At 51.4% G+C, this 16876-nt stretch overlaps 1 protein-coding gene across 2 annotated transcripts in view; it reads left to right on the forward strand.

Annotated features, from left to right (window-relative positions):
• D2HGDH (D-2-hydroxyglutarate dehydrogenase) overlaps positions 1–16876 on the forward strand; it is a 1571200-nt gene that overhangs the window by 1398180 nt on the left and 156144 nt on the right. The gene's annotated exons all lie outside the window — the stretch shown is intronic.

The raw sequence follows: 16876 nt of genomic DNA on the forward strand, positions 1-16876 counted from the left end.
GGGTCAGTGGCTTGTGAGCTGATAAGTATAAGTGTTTTGCAAAATAGGTGTAAAAGGAAAGGTAATGGTGTTAACCACTTTATTTATTATTATGTATATATTTTGCGATATGTCTCTGGCATGCATCCAGGAAAGACAATAAGGGACCAAAACAATATTTCTGATGGATTGTGTCCTCCCACATATTCCTCATCTTTGATATATACGCACGTCTGTTTGCAGCTTCGGAAACCTTTTTCCATACTATCGTTAGTCACTGAGTCATGGCCCTCGATGGCCTCCGTCCTGTCCTTGGTCATGACATTGACACTGGTATACGAAGCTTGAACGGTGCCCATTGCCTCAGTTCTGTTTTTCCACATGCTCGGCACGCTTCGGACGGTCCATCGCCTCAGTGATTTCGCACTGTGTTTTTTCAGTACTTTTGAAGTTTGTCGAAAATATTTACACCGAAGACAGGTTGCAAACGGGGCTCCTATTGTGGCACTAACATGTCCATTACGGACCGACATTGGACCTGCCATTGGTGTTTGGGTGTGGATCACAAAGTCGACGAAATCCAGTTCCTGTCAGTCGATGACAGTGAAGGCCTTGAGGGAAAGGAAGGGGAATTTCCCGGCAGGAAGGCCCCTTTGTAAATCCACTTCCATAAAGAGGTAATCAGACGAGTCCAGGGAGATTGCCCCTGTGAAAAAGCACTTGAAACACTTGAAGCGCTCAAGATCTACATCTTGTCATTCGTCCTTGTCCTCATCACACAAAAAAGATGAAGAAACTATGTCATTGTTTTACGGTCGTTTTTGTCAGACTCCTGTCCTGACAGATAGGTAAACTTTCCAAGCAAGTCGCCATCCTCTGCTGGCTGGCAGACATTTTGTCTCCAGATGCAAGGTGTTTTTTCAGAAGGCAGCTCCAACCGCCCTTCGCAAGAGCACAAAAAGGTAAGACCGGCAGGGTGTTTTCTGAGACCACTACTCGCAAGCCAAAGAGCCCGACCAGTAATTCTGCTCGATATCCGTCGAAGGAGTCTTCGTCGCTCCACAAGTTGAAGCCTAAGTCTTCCTCCTCGACTCCTATAAAGGAGCAGGTACCTGGCCCATGGAAGCAGCCGTTAAAGCTGTCAGTGTCCTCTGCGCCTTCAACGCCAACAATGCCATTGACGCCCCTGAAAACTTTGAAGCCTTCTATCGATTTGTCAAAGTCTTTTAAGCCTTTACCTAAGGCTGACTTCTTTAAAACCATGGGGGTGATTTTTAGGACGAAGAGAGGGAGGAAGAGCATGTACTTTTTGGCTTGGAGTATGGCACTCCGGATGTATCAGATGAGTTAATCTCAGAGGAGCCCAAGTTGTAAAATCTTGTGGACACTGTAAGGAAGACATGATATTCAACAGTAAGACAGACACACGTGATCACAGTTCAAGGGTGTTTATTGAACTTCAATTGGGTTTGGAAAACAGCCATCTAATCCTAAATCTAATGATGGGAGCAAGCTACGACCATCAAATAATAACGCAGTCCTAGTTGAGTCTGTCAAAATAAAAGGGCCTATACTAATAAACCTATTGCCAATCCGTACTTCTAAATACAAATAGTGTGGGAAACAATGTTATGCAACAAAGAAAAGCGTTCAAGAAATGATATGTCAAGATATTCAAGCCGTTGGCTTCCCTTCCCCATGATTTCAGCACAGGACAAGGCGGCACACTGGAGCTGAGCACAGTCTCTGCCCTCTCTAGCACAAGGGTGCAGTTCAAAACTTCAACATCATGGCCTTCTGTGCCAAAGTCTTTGTAATTCAAAGTCTCTTATTTCAGAGGGCCTGATGCAACACGACAGACATAAAAGTTCCTTTCTTAGGATTAAACATGTATGCATTCTCCAGTGATTTTCTGTTCTCCCTGGGTCCCCCTCCGGTGAGCTCAGACCCACTTCAACACAAAACCTTCTCAGGTGATTTTCACTTCACCCCGGGTCCCCTTCCGCCGGGCTCAGACCCACTTTAACACAAAGCTTTCAATTGATCTCCCTCTGCTGGGATCGGACCAACTTTGTCATAAACTTTCATTACTGTATCAACATCGAAAACTTTCGATTGTGCACAGGATTTTGTTGGTCCATCATAGGACCACTTCGATTCACAATTCTTTACAACTCTTTCACTTTTGCCACCTTTCAGCTAGATACCTTACAGAGATTGAGCTTTCAAATTTCAATCACTCGTCAGCAGTTCAACTTAACTTGCGTCGGTTATCACACACGTTTCAAACAATGTTCATTCCACCGCTCGCCATATAATGTTGTTGCTTGTCACCTTAGCTTCAACACAGGCCGGTCTTGTATCGGCCTTCCCAACTCACTGGCTGTGTTGCTTTCACTGACGCTGCTTTGTTCTTTGCGCCAAGGACAGTGCCACGGCAGCTGACGTTTCTCCCCATCTTGATTATTGATACGGGAGGGTCCCGGGTACCTCTGACACACAATGCAGGATTCTTCAGCCTGGTTTCCTGGTCTTACGCTTTCTATTCTCGAGGTTTCAGGAAAGTAACGGTTCCTTGTCGAAAAGGTCAAGGGAACTTGAACCCCTCGCAACACCCTTTTGTCTTGCCGTCTTTCTTCTCTCGCAAAAATGCCATTTTGGAACTGCTGTTTTCTCGTGTGCCTTGCTTTGCTCAGCATGTGCTCTCTTGCTGCGCCTTTTATCCATGTGGGGAAGCTTAATGGAAGTCAGGTGTGTGCGATGGTCGGTAATTGCCTGACCTCACCTGACCATAGTTTTGGGACACGTCAGGTATACGGCTCGGATGTTAGTCCGTTTTCTCTCATAGCGGACTCTCCGTGAGAAAGTGTTTGGGTTGTAAAAGGGGGCGGAGGGGTAAGAGTTCCTAAATATCGTACCTGGTAGGATGGGATAAAGGTGTTACAGGGAAGGGGCTATCGTGTCTCACCATCCGGTGTGTCACTCAGTGGGTGGGACACATTCTGGTTTCTCAAAACACTCTGAATGATGCTAGTGGCTTAGACACCTCACCTGAGACAGATTTTGCCACTCCTGAATATTCAAGTCATGCAGACCCCTCATATAGGTCAGTGATGGGGGAAGTCACATGATATCTAGGTAGGGGAAAACCAGTTGCAATTCTGGAAAATGATGACCTTACAAACATCCTGCATAAGGGGGCCCCTAAGGGAGCCTGTGTTACCCTTCGACACTGCACTGAGAACCAGAGTGTTGGAAAACTGGTTAAAAACGAATACGATACAAGTGGTTAACAAGGATCTGGCCAAGAAATAAAGGCCTGCCACAGTAGATCCACGTTTTCTATCAAAACACCCCACTCCTGAAAGCTTAGTGGTTCAGACAGCCATGTCAACTTCTAAGGCTGCAGCCTATGCTACTATCCCCCCGGATAGAGATGATAAAAGGGTTGACGCCTTGGGGAAGAGGGTGTTTTCCGCAGGTAGCATGGCCCTGAAGGCCATTAATGCGACTTGCACCCTGACCAAGTATAGGCACACCTTGTGGGACGTAATAGCTTTGGCTGTGGCGCATATCCCCGAGGGGGAGGAGAGAGAGGGGTTTCTTAACCTGATGCAAGACGGCAAGGATGCCATGTGGCAATCTCTCCAGTCTGGACTAGACTTTGCAGACTTGCTAAGCAGAGCTATGGCGGTTAGTACAGCCGTCAGAAGATTTGCTTGGTTGAAAAGTCAGGTTAGGCACCTGATGTCCAATCAAGCCTCTTGGACATGCCATTTGATGGCTCCCAGCTTTTCGGTTCCAAGACAGATGAGAGCCTAGAAAAATTACAGGCATTCAAGGTGGCGGCAACTAAGTCGCTGGGAGCAGCAATATGCCAGCCTCAACAATCTCTTCACACAGTTGGAGGGGTCAACCTTTTAGTTTCTACTCCTCAATTGCTAGAGTAAGAGGTCACCTTGCACAGAGGGGCTCACGAGGGCAAGGAGGAAAAACTCGGCCTCTGCTTCTTTGACCTCAGATTCAGCAACAACCCCAAAACACCTTTGAGTCCTTGGCTCAAAGGACTGTGGTTGGGGGGCAGGCAGGCTGACTCAGCATTTGCTGAGTTGGCGAGGCATAACTTCTGATGCTTGGGCACTGGAGATAGTGGTTCATGGCTAGTGCCTCCCTTTCCTATAAAGATCAGCAGTCAGGTTATCCTCCAAGTGGCCAGGCCTTGAAGGATCTGGATCTGCTCCTCTTAAAGGAGATTGTCACCCTGTTGGAGAAAGGTGCAACAGTGTCAATACCTGCGGAGGACAGGAATCAAGGTTGGTACTCGCCTTATTTTCTAATCCCCAAGAAGGACAGACAACTGCAGCCCATCTTGGACTTGAGATGCTTAAACAAGTTCCTCAGAGAGGACAAGTTCAAGATGGCTACTCTTTCCGAGATTCTTCAGGCCCTTCGATTCCAGGATTGGTTGGTGTCATCGGACCTTCTAGATGCTTACTTTCATGTGCCAATTCATCCCAAGCACAGAACATACCTGAGTTGCACTGTTAGTGGTTCTCACTATCACTTTAGGGTTCTGCCATTCGGGCTCACCTCGGCCCAAGGGATTTCACCAAGCTCATGGCGGTGGTGGCAGCAAGTCTAAGGAGGGAGACCTAGACGATTGGCTGATCAGAGCTTGTTCTCCTGAATACGTTCAGGATCATCTCAGTCAGACTTGCCACTTCCTCCACAGGCTGGTCTTCTCCGTGAATTTCAAGAAGTCCCCCAAGTTAAGGTCTCAACACCTTTTGCAGATGGTCCAAATGTTTCAGAATGCCCAATATGTTCCAGCCCTCGATTTTCGGAGGTTGCTCGGCCTCATGGCATCCTGCATTTTTCTGGTCCCAGAAGCCCGTTTGAGAATGAGGTCCCTTCAATGGGCCAGCAGATCTCCAGCAGAATGACAGACCTTCTTCAGGTCCCAGACAAGGTCGCACAGGATCTCCTGTAGTGGGCCTGTTGGAAGAACGTGATGAAAGGGAAACCTTTTTGGCAACCATGGGCGGAGATGACAGTTGTGACAGACACCTCACAGGGTGGGGAAGCCCATATGAACGACCTGTCCATCAGTAGTCATTGGTCTCCGTCAGAGTCCAGACTTCACATAAACCTTTTAGAGTTGAGAGCAATCAGACTAGCGCTGATGGCTTTTCTACATTCTGTACAGGGGAAGACTGTCCTGATAATGACAGACAAAAGAGTTTCCATGTATTACCTCAACAAAATAGGGGTTGTAGGGTCACTGTCACAGTGCAGAGAGGCAATGCAGCTCTGGTCCTGGGCATTACAAGAAGGAATTTCGCTACTGGCAGTTCACCTAGCCGGAGAGGAAAACATAGCAGCGGACACTCTGAGCTGGCAGAGCACTGTCTCTCACGAGTGCGAGTTAGCTCAGGAAGTTGTTTTAGAGATCTTCATCCTTTGGGGAACCCCTCATGCGGATCTGTTTGTGTCCAGTGTCAATAGGAAGTGCAACCTGTTCTGCTGCAGGGAATTTGCTCAGAGTGGAGTGCTAGGGGATGTGTTTGTAGTGGACTTGGAATTTCCACTCCTGTATGCATTCGTCATGCCATCAGGAGGTTAAGGAATTTTTTCGAAATCCATGATCGTGATTGCTCTGGATTGGGCCAGGAGAACGCAGTACCCAGACCTTCTCTGAGATAGCCATCTGCCCTCCAATTTATCTTCCCCAAAGAGAGGATTTGCTCTTGCAGGAGGGAAGTTGCATTCTTCATCCAGAAATCAACTTTCACAACCTGGTTTCTGAAAGGATAAGATACAAAGACGGTGACCTTCTGGAAGATGTGATGGAGGTGTCGCTTTGGGCCAGGAGGCCAGCAACTAAATCTCTGTATAGCTGCTATTGGAATACATTCTGCATCTGTTGCAGGGATAAGAGTATTGATCCTTTTGCATGTAAAACTCCTTCTGCACTATCATTTTTACTGCATCTGTGTCATGATCTCTGCTTCCAAAAGGTCAGGGTTTTCCCAACTCCCTTGGAAGCAGATCCATAACCCAGGTTCCGAGTGCCAACCAGTCCCAATTGGGACCTTTTGGACCCAGTCCTGGCGCCAGTGGCACCAGGCTCATAAATATGCCCAGTCCCAGCGCTGGAAGCGCCGGGCTCATAATGCTTGGGTGGACTTACCTGCAGCAGACCATGCTGCTTACTTGCCTGCCAGTTGAGCCTCTGATCCTCTTCTGTTTGGAACTACTTTTCCTGTTGGGTGGGGCAGGAGCCACTCCCTAGATTCAGAACACTGGAACTCTTCTGGAAAGCAGGAACTCTTTTCTTACCTAGGCGTGGCTGTGGAAGGAGACACCTAAGCACTACAGGAGGCTATTTAAACCACACCCGATGGATGAATCTTGCTTTGCGTTATTCTGCATCCTCTGCAGCAGAACGCTCATCGTGTCTTCTGCATCTGATCCTGGGCCTAAGGAAAAAGGCTTACCATCCTGAATCCAGTCTTCAGCAACACCTATAAAGACAAGAAAGAACAGGTTAGCATTACGGTCTTCAGTGACAGCTCTTCACTTACCTGGTCCATCGGCTGTCACCAACGCCTCGCGCTGCATTCCGGCATGTGAAAGACAAAGGCTTACCTACTCTTCGTGCGCTCCGGAGGTCTTCACACTGCATTCCGGCATCTGAAAGACAAAAGCTTACCAACTCTTCGCACGCTCCGGAGGCCTTCGGCGGTGCATCCCGCATCTGAAAGACAAAACAAGGTGCGTTTAAAGACATTGGGGAACTTTAATACTCACGTGCCATTACTCCTTTCCACATCTAACCCAGTGGGTATTCCGGCACCCTGCAGCCGCTCCGAACTTGTACCTGCAAAATAAAAAGACAGTTAGAGCGCATCGTGAAGCAGGCAACAAGCGCTTACTTACGTGCTTCCAGGCGCTTCTATTCATCACACGGGCTCCATCTTCAACTCACTTCAGGCCGTCATCCGCCATCGCCGGAACCCTGCAAAACAAGAAACATCATTACTAAAGACTTTAAAGACATTAGAATTACTCGAAACTTACCGTTCGTGCAGTAAACGACGGACAGCAGTCCTCTGAAGTCAAGAGGCCTGCTCCCCTTATCCAGTGAAGAAACTGGTTACAGCACCCTGCCCCGAGGCAGATGGAGAGCACGGCGTTCACTTACCTAAGGTGAGAGCGTTAACCTTTGGGGTTCTACAGGAGAAGAGAAAGGGAAGAAGAGAGAGACATTCAATAACCCAGTTCCTTAATCCCATATTTTCTATCTGCAGACATCTTACCCTTCGAGTCAGATATACAGTGCACAGAGGTCCAGCCCAAAGAGCCAGCCGTGTGTTACACATCACCTTTGAAGATACGGTATACGCCCAGTCAAGACCGGCGCCTCTACGGGAATCAGGTGAGCGTTACAATCTGCCCATCAGGGGTGTAAGGGTGGGCCTCTTAATCACCTCAACCCAAGCAGGTCCTCCGCCTGAAGAACGAGTGCACGTTTTGTACATAAAGCAAGTTTTATTATACAAATATCCAGGGAGCTGTTAGATGGTACTATCGAACCAAACAAACCCAAGTCTCAACAAACCACATCAGTTAACATCTTATATACATACTCCTACATCCCCTCCCCTTTCCTCCATACTGTATGGGCGTCCCTCGCTAGGACGGGAAACTGAACTTTTTTTACCAGAAAACATTTTCTTCACCTTTAAATTTAGATGCACGTGGGAGTGTGGCCCTAAAGGTATGCCCTCCCCGACTCCGCCCACCGGCGCACCTCCCCAGTCCTCTTTTCCACGTCGACGGGAATGGATAGATTTCACCAGCGCTCCTGGGTTAGGCCTCGGGCCTTGTAATTCCATGCGCTCTTCCCCAGAAGACTTTCTTTTCTCATAGCAATTGTCAGAGATAATACTCTGTCCCCTGGTGCCATACTCCTCCCCGGTGCAGGTTGACAACGGCTGGTTTCAGCAGGCGTCTGGCCTGCGAGGGTTCCTTCCTCACATCAGTTCCCCACAAGCTCTGCCTCCGGTGCCTTGGCCCTGACCATGGCTGTGACGGCTGTTCTGCGTGCAACACGTTGACCTCACGATCTCTGAAGAATCGTTTGGCCAGGTGGAGGGAGCTGTTCAAGACATATGTGAGGAGGAAGACCAGGCCCAAGGTGTAGGTGTCCTCTTCTCCTCCGCACCCCGCAAGGGCGACTTTTTCCCAGAGAAGCCCCCAAGTGGGAGGTGCCTTCCAGGCCCTAAGAACAGCAAAGGGGCCGAGGCTCCTAGAGCTACCGACCAACAGACCGAGGGGTCACAAGATCTGGTGCCGGGGACCTCCCTGAGGGGCTTTGCTCTAACAACAGGCTCGCGCCAGAGCGGGCACCTATACGCAGCAGTTGCACTACCGGCATCATGGCTGAGGGCACTCCGCCTCCCAGGTCTCTACCTGAGGTGCAGGGAAGGTCCAAGCCTTCTCTTTTAAACGTGCAGGCGGAGACTGGGCCCAGCTCATCAGACACCATGCAACAGGCACGTGGCATGACAAAATGGCCACCAGGCCAGACAAGATGGCAGCTCACCCTGATCCTCCTCCTTCTGGAGAGCAGACATGGGAACGCACGTCTAGATGGGACTGGACGATGCCATTACCTGGTCCATGTCATCCCCAATCACATCCTCACAGGGGCGGTATGCAGCCCCCAGCTTGATGCAACAAGGACCGGCAATACCTCAGCAGCCAGGGCCCGGCTCCTACGCCCCTTCACCTGCATGTGAGGATAGGTTCTTCAAAAAGTTCCTTACCCTCATGAAATCACCGCAGATGGGCACCATCCTCAGGGGGGTCATCAAAGACATGCTCCCTCCGGTACCACCTCAGTCTCTGGCCGTGGTGCAGACCCCGGTTCCAGTTTAGTCCTTGGTTCCTGCGCTCACACCAGTCACGGTGGCTCTACCTCCGGTGCAGTCCCCGGCACTGCCAATCAGCACGCCACAGCTGCTCGCACCCAGCAATCCTCCGACGGCTCTCAACCTGCAGGACACAGCTGACGAAGGAGTATCCTGATCCTCGTTCTTGTGCTAAGGCTTTCCACGAGAGGCTGGTGGGTGTGGCAGAATACCTGGGGATCCCGCATCCACTAATTGAACAACCTGAGGCTCGGGGTCCTGGCCAAGGTGCTGACCACCCTACCTTCCACAAGAACTGGTATCCCTCTGCAAAAGGATGTAGAATCCCTGGCCAAGAAGGGATGAGTGAAGCCGCACTCCACGCAGCCTACCAATAAATGCCTTCACACCAATTGTCAACCGCATTCCTCCATTATAGTTATGGCCTCCCTCTATTCCAAACCGCAGTCTTCATCTGCCCCCACCCCGGCACTCCTAGGGACGGAGGAAAAGCTGTTGGAGTCCTACGGCAAAAAGATTTACTCTAATGCCACGCCCCACCTGCGCCAGGCCAACGCTGACGCAGTGTTGGCAGCAGTGAATCAAAAGCTTTGGCGGGAGATTGCCAACTTCCTCCCAGAGCTCCCTGCGCATATTCAGGTGCGCTACAGGGCTCGGTTGGCAGAGGCGAAAATTGTGGCCCAAGGTATCATGGAGTCTACACTGGCTCACATTGACACCGCTGGTAGAGCTATCTGTATCGCCACTGATATGAGGAGGACAGCTTGGTTTAAGGAAACCAAGTTTAACCCTGATGTGCAGGAGCGCATTCTCGACCTGCCATTAGAGGGGGGGGGCTTGTTTCACTCGACCACATACGAGGAACTTGACAAGAAGAAAAACAGCTTGAAAACAGCTAAATCCTTGTCAATCCGGACAAAATCGGTGCCAAAGGCCTATAGCCAAAGTCACCAATGCTCACCAACGCTCGGACAGAACACGTACCTTCGTTGGCTTCGTTGGCTTCAGGGGCTTTCAGGAGCGATGCGCTAGGTAGCCCGACCGGTATCCTAGCAACCACAGGTGCAAGCAGCACAAATCCTCTCACAAGGGGTTTTCCCAGTCCCCCTCCCAAGCACCAGCCTCAGAGCATAAAAACTGTGACAATGTCATCCAGATCCACAAGTCTCCGGTGGGGGGCAGGCTTGCCCTTCATATCCAATCCTGGCGGGCAAGGTTCGCGGACCGATGGATCCTCTCCGTAGTTTCCACAGGCTTCCGTCTTCCAATTCCTCCATTTCCTCTTTCCTCCCCTCCACTCCCACAGATTGTGACAGCAACTCTTTTGTCGGAAATCCGCTCACTCATCGCGAGTCAGGCGGTGGAGGATGTTCCAGCTTCACAGCGAGCATGGGCATTTATTCCCTGGATATTCACCATTTAGAAAAATAACCAGGCTGACCTGAGAGTTGTTTTAGACCTCTCTTCCTTGAAACTTTCCCTACCCCTTCAAAAGTTCAAGATGGTTACTCCAGCACTCATCTCAGAGACACTGTGTGGGGGAGACTGGATGTGCTCCCTGGATCTGAAGGATGCTTACTTGCACGTCCCGATTTGGGAGCTCCATCGTTCCTTCCTGAGGTTTAGGATCATGGGCTTTCATTTTCAGTACAAAGTCCTCCCTTTTGGCCACAATTCGCCCGAGGGGCTTTACAAGGTTAATGAACTCGGTAGCAGCCCTGCAGGGGGCCACCACCTTTAGCCATACCTCGACAACCGGTTTGTCCGAATTGATCCTCCCGAGGCTGTACAGCGCACAGCTTCAGCACTTATGCACATGCTATACGATCTGGGGTTCTCGATCAACCTCAAGAAGTTGCAGTTACTCCCCACTCAGTCCTTAACATTCCTGAGGCTAGTTTGGGATACGAGGCTGGAGAGGATCTTCCCCTCGGCAGACAAAATCACAGCAATCAGGAAGACCCCCAGGCATTTTATCAGCAGACCAGTGACCTCCGCATGGTGGTACCAGCACTTGCTTGGAATAATGGCGGCTTGTCTCCTGGCTGTGCCAACTCAAGATTCAAAATAAGGAGGCTGCAGCTGTATTTCCCAACCTCTTGGAATGTGGAGACGGGCTCCCAGGCAGCTCTAGTCAGCATACCACAGCACCTACACCGGGACCTGTAGTGATGGAGTACAGAGACCAACCTATTAGAGGGCAGACCGTTCAGGAAACCTTCTCCGGGGATCACCATTAACACAGACTTGTCCCATGAGGGATGGGGGGGCCTACACTGGATAACCACAGTGTCCATGGAGTATGGTCACGACAGGAACAGCTGGAACACATCAACTGGCTCGAGATGATGGCCATCTGGCTTGCCCTCAAAGCGTTCCTCCCCATTGTCAACAGCAAGTCGGTATGCATCCAGACAGCTCCACTTGCATGTAGTACATCAACAACCAGGGAGGTACCAGGTCCCCTCTACTTTGCCAGCTGGCCATCGACATTTGAGAGTGGGCACTGTCGAACAGCATTTATTTGTCAGCAGTCCACTTGCCGGGGGAGGCCAACCTGGAGGCAGATAGGCTCAGCAGGCTGGGGATTGACAACAAAACAACAACCGCAAGAGGCGTGAGGGAACAAAGCCACAAGTAATCCCTCCAAAAGATTAACAACCTTTGATTACCATTCAACACAATGCTTGTGGGTAACAAACTCTGTTAGAGGTGGAAGCCTCTTCTAAACCAGTCAGTTTCTAAATATCACATATTTTATTATTATCACAAACATTTCTTAAAATTGCGGGATCCATTCAATTTGATGGAATTGATCAATCAAAAAATGGCTGTGCGTAGGAACAGGTAGTACAGAGGGAAATGATCAATCACCATTCCCAAACATTATTCTGTCCATAAAGTGTCATGTGCTGTGCAAATCTCACACGTAACTCAAACACACCATTCATACTCATTATTTCACAATCATACTAATTCATAAAACATTTTAAAAAAACATGTTTCTTTTCTATGAAAAATAGATGTTATGAATCCAAGGAAATTCTACAGGGGCCACCTGTTTCAACCAAAAAAGAAAAAAACTGTTCAACCTAAACATATAACCCATACATTACTTATGGTAGAGTGCTCTGAAAAGCACTATCAATGTTCTATTTTCTGTCCTTCAAACATCAGCGTTGTTTATTGTCTCACCTAGACAAAGAGAGTCTTCCCCATGAAAAGCCAAGGTCTTAGGGGGTCCAAGGAGAGGTACAGCCAAAAGCGTAGCGTAACAAATCCGGAATTCCATTCCCTTGGTCGTGGGGGAGCTGCTAACTGTATCTGCTTAGTCTAGTACTGCGTTCAAGCACAACATCTTCGTAACGTGAACTGTTGCCCACTTTCCCGGAAGTGGGTGGCGCGGCCTCATGGACCATTCATCCGTTCGTCCGTTGGTTGTCTTAACTATTCCCTTAACCCAAAGGTGGAGCAACAACTCGGATCACGGATTCCTGGTTCATAAAGGCCAGATGCCTCCACCGACCTCCGTACGTATGGGCGCAGTGTCCTGGGGCTAATCCGGTGATCTCTCGGTTTCGCCAAACACTGTTAAGCGCTCCAGGGGGGATCGACAAGAGGCAGTTGAACAAAGACGTCCTGGGGGAGATCCTCGACAGATGGGGCCACCCCCAGGTAGACCGATTTGCCACCATGAGCAATAGGAGGTGCCCTCAGTTCGCTTCCTGGCTGGGGCAAGGCAGGGGATCTCTGGGAGACACGTTGCAGATCCTGTGGAACGACTTGAATGCATACTCGTTTCCCCCTCCTCCACTGATTGACAGGGTCATCTGCAGGATCAGGGAGTTACGGAGCCTTTGACTCACCTAGATAGCGCCATGGTGGTCGACAAGACCTTGGTTCTCGGAGCTCCTCTGACTGTCAGACCAACTTCCAGTACACCTCCCGTTGCGTCCAGCCCACTTACTCTCCCAGCAGGGGGGCACAGTGGTTTATCCCACTCTGCAGAAGTTAGCCCTGGCAGCTTGGGTCACTCTGAAGCATCCACACTTGTCAAAGGAAAACCTGGCTATCATACAAGGGGCAAGGAGCGACTCCACCAGGAGTTAGTACAGAAGCAAGTGGGACCAGGTTCTGCCACTAGGCCAAGACAAACAAGATTGGTCCGCTGACTTGCTCACTGGACGATGTGTTATCCTTCTCTGTGTCACTTAGCTGTGCAGGTACGTATCTGGAGGCCTATATGAGCCTACCCATGGCATCCGCAGACATCAGGCTGGTTGGCCTTACTTCAGCATGCCGGATCAGCGAGATTCAGGATTTGGTGGCTTCAGAGCCTTATACCACATTTCACTGGGACAAGGTGATGCTCAGGGCGCATCTTGCCTTTCTCCAGAAGGTTGTTTGAAGGGGATTGGGTCCTCCGACGTATTCCATATCTATGACAGGTAATGTCCACAGCTGTGCTGCTTCGGAAAATTTTCGGCGTCTGCGTCCTGCGTCGATGACGTCGATGCGCCGTCCCCGAGGACCTCCTCCGACGGCCGACGTCACCCGATGTGATAAGTAGGACGCACGACGCCCGTAGCCTCAGTTCTGTTTTTTCCGCGAACGTGTTCGCTTCGTGAATCTCAGTACGCCTCGACTCTTTGGAGTTTGTTGTATTCTTCTCGGTTCTTGGAACCGGTTTGGTTTTTGTGAAAACCTGTTTGTGACGATGTCTACCTTGTCTTCAACCCCGCGTCCGGGCTTCAAGAAATGCAGGGACTGTGGGTCCAAGATGTCGGTCACGGACTCGCACGACGCCTGCCTCTGGTGCCTCGGGGGAGGCCAACGATACGGACGACTGTGTCGACTGCCAGTCGCTCACCGCCAAGGCCTTGCGGGAGCGCAAGAAGAAGTTGTAGGTAGGTCGGGTGTCTAAGCCCTGGAAGTCGAGGTCTATGGGGCTTTTGATGGATGACTCGAGAGGCGACTCTCTGCGTCATCGTCGGAAGTCCAGTGGGTCTCCTTCCAGGAGTCGGTCTCGCCACTCCTCTGCCTCTTCGAGGCATTCCCGGAAGCGCCGGCATCAGTCGCCTTCCCCGTCCTCTTCCGAGGACTCCGCCCGTCGGCGGGGCGCTTATCCCACCATGCAAGCAACACCAGAGGAATGGGCTTCCTTCGGGAAGCAGATGTTAGCGATTCTTGAATCGCAGGGCACCGGTCCGTCCGTGCTTCCAAGTGGGGTCGGTCGGCACCAGTCGAGAGACACTGCTCGTATGCCTTCGGGCTCGAGTAGTCGGCATGGCTCAAGGGAGAGGTCCCGCTCGGACAAGGGTAGCCGTTCTTGCCATGCCCGTTCCAGGTCCCGGTCCTCGACGCGCTCGAGACCGCGTGATCCTGTGCCGTCTTCAAGGAAGACGTCGACGCCTGTGGCGCCGAGGTCGTCAACGATCTCTCTCTCGAGGCTCCGCCTCCGAGGGGGACGTCGACGCTGTCGGCACCTAGGTCGTTGAGAGACACGCTCGGAGCTTCGGCTTCGAGGCCTGTGTCGACGCTGGTGGCGCTGCAGCTGACGTCGACACTGATTTGCTCGACGTCGGCGCCTATTCTCTCGACGTCGACGCTGATTCTCTTGACGCGGGCGCCGACTCGAGGCAGTGCTGTCAGAGGGGCCCTGTGGTACAGGGTTAGCCCCTAGAAAGGCTCTGGCTAAGGTCAGGCATAGCTTTGGTCCCCAGGTGTCTTCCTCTCACCGCCTGGAGTACATTTCAGAGGGTGATGAAGGCTCTGATGAAGGCTTGGTTCCGGTTACGGTGCCAGATGAGCTTCTCTCGGGCCATAGCCAGTTTGATGACCTGAGGCAATCACTGCATGATGCCAGTGGACTGGACACCTCTCCAGAGGTGGAGTTTTGTAGGCCGGAGCCTGGCACTCATGCCGATTCTTCGTACCAGCGCCTTATGTCTCGGGTCACCGAGTACTTGGGATGGTCGGCTCCCCCAGGGGAGTTTGTTCAGGATGATCTCACGGACATCCTTGATCTTGGTCCCCCCACTGACCCGGTACTGCCGTTTCATATGGCTCTGCAGAGAAGGGTGGCGGCGGTTTGGACTGCTCCGGAGAGTCTCCCAGCAGTGGGCAAGTCTTTGTCGCGAAAATACCGTCCAGCCAGTAGCGACCCCTGCTACTTGTCCAGGCACCCCACTCTGGAGAGTTTGGTGGTGCGGGCGGCTACGGCAGGCGTCGTACCCTACCATCCCTCCGGATAGGGACGACAAACGTTTTGACGGCTGGGCGAAGAAAGTGTTTTCTTCAGGGGATATGGCGCTTCAGGCGGCCAACTCTGTATGTGCCTTGTCTCCTTTCACACACACTCTGTGGAACTGTGTTGCTTTAGCGGCTGAACATATTCCCGAAGGGGACGAACGGGATGGTTTCCTTGCTGTGGTTCAGGATGGCAAGGATGCCATGTGTGAGGCCGTTCAGTCGGGTTTGGACATGGCAGATTGTATCAGCCGGTCCATGGCGGCGAGCACCATAATACGCAGGTTTGCGTGGTTGCGGAAGTCTGGGTTTGCTCCTGATGTGCAGCCCCGGCTCCTCAACATGCCCTTTTACCGGTGAACATCTTTTTGGCAGCAAGGCTGATGAGAGCCTTAAGAGGTTGCAGACCTCCAAAGCTGCAGCAAAGTCGTTGGGCGCTGCAGTTCGACAACCTCCGCCTTTTTGTCCTAGGGGATAACAATGGAGGGGAGGTTCCTTTCGCTATTACTCGTCCTTCAGTAAAGCGAGAGGAGCTATCAGTCAAAGAGGCCACCGTAAGAGTGCCAGAGGTGGAAAACAGGGTACTCGAGGTGCCAAGGCCGCTCGGGCAGTTGCCTCTTTGCCCTCAGGCAATGCCGCAGCCACTACCACTCAGTCATGAGGCCAGGTCCCATGGTTCGCCGGTTGGGGGAATGCTGGCGCAGCATCTTGTAGAGTGGCGTGCCATTACTTCAGATGTGTGGGTTCTGGAGATCATAACCCACGGCTACTGTCTTCCCTTTCGGCAGGGGCCTCACGACAATCCACCTGGGAACCTCTCCTTGAAGAGTCCGGATCCGCTCCTTGCGCAGGAAATTCAAGCCCTGCTGGAGAAAGGCGCCATAGAACTGGTGCCTGTAGCGGAGAGGAACAAGGGATGGTATTCCCCTTATTTTTTGATTTCGAAGAAAGACGGGGGATTGAGACCCATCATGGACTTGCACGGTTTGAACAAACTCCTCAGGAAGGACAAGTTCAAGATGGTTACTCTCTCTCAAGTCCTCCAGGCCCTTCAACTTCAGGACTGGTTGGTGTCTCTCGACCTCAAGGACGCTTACTTCCATGTGCCGATCCATCCCAAGCACAAGAAGTACCTGAGGTTCGCGGTTGGCGACTCGCACTTTCAGTTTCGGGTCCTGCCGTTCGGATTGACCTCCGCCCTGAGGGTTTTCACCAAGCTCATGGTGGTGGTGGCAGCGCATCTCAGGAAAGGGGGGGATTCGCGTCTACCCCTACCTGGACGATTGGTTGATCAGGGGGAGCTCTCCCGAGCAAGTCCTGGATCATCTGTCCGTCACCTGCCACTCCCTTCACAAGCTGGACTTCTCCCTCAATTTAAAGAAGTCCCATTTGACGCCAACACAGCGGCTCCAGTACATCGGAGCAGTGCTCGACATATCCCTGTGGCAGTGTTTTCCTCCCCAGGTGAGGGCTCTTCACATTCAGCAGATGGTGCACATGTTTCAACTTGCCCAGAATCTCCCAGCGTCTGAGTTCTTGAGACTACTCGGCCTCATGGCATCCTGCATTCTTCTGGTGCCAGAGGCTCGTCTGCGGATGAGATCTTTGCAGTGGGCACTCAAGCTCCAGTGGTCTCAGTCCTCCGGCAGGCTGTCGGACCCTGTTCAGGTGCCGCCCTCGGTCACCCAGGACCTTCTGTGGTGGGCCGTCGA

The sequence above is a fragment of the Ambystoma mexicanum genome, chromosome 10, assembly GCF_040938575.1.
Source record: "Ambystoma mexicanum isolate Mex_15411 chromosome 10, UKY_AmexF1_1, whole genome shotgun sequence".
Classification (NCBI taxonomy): Eukaryota; Metazoa; Chordata; class Amphibia; order Caudata; family Ambystomatidae; genus Ambystoma; species Ambystoma mexicanum.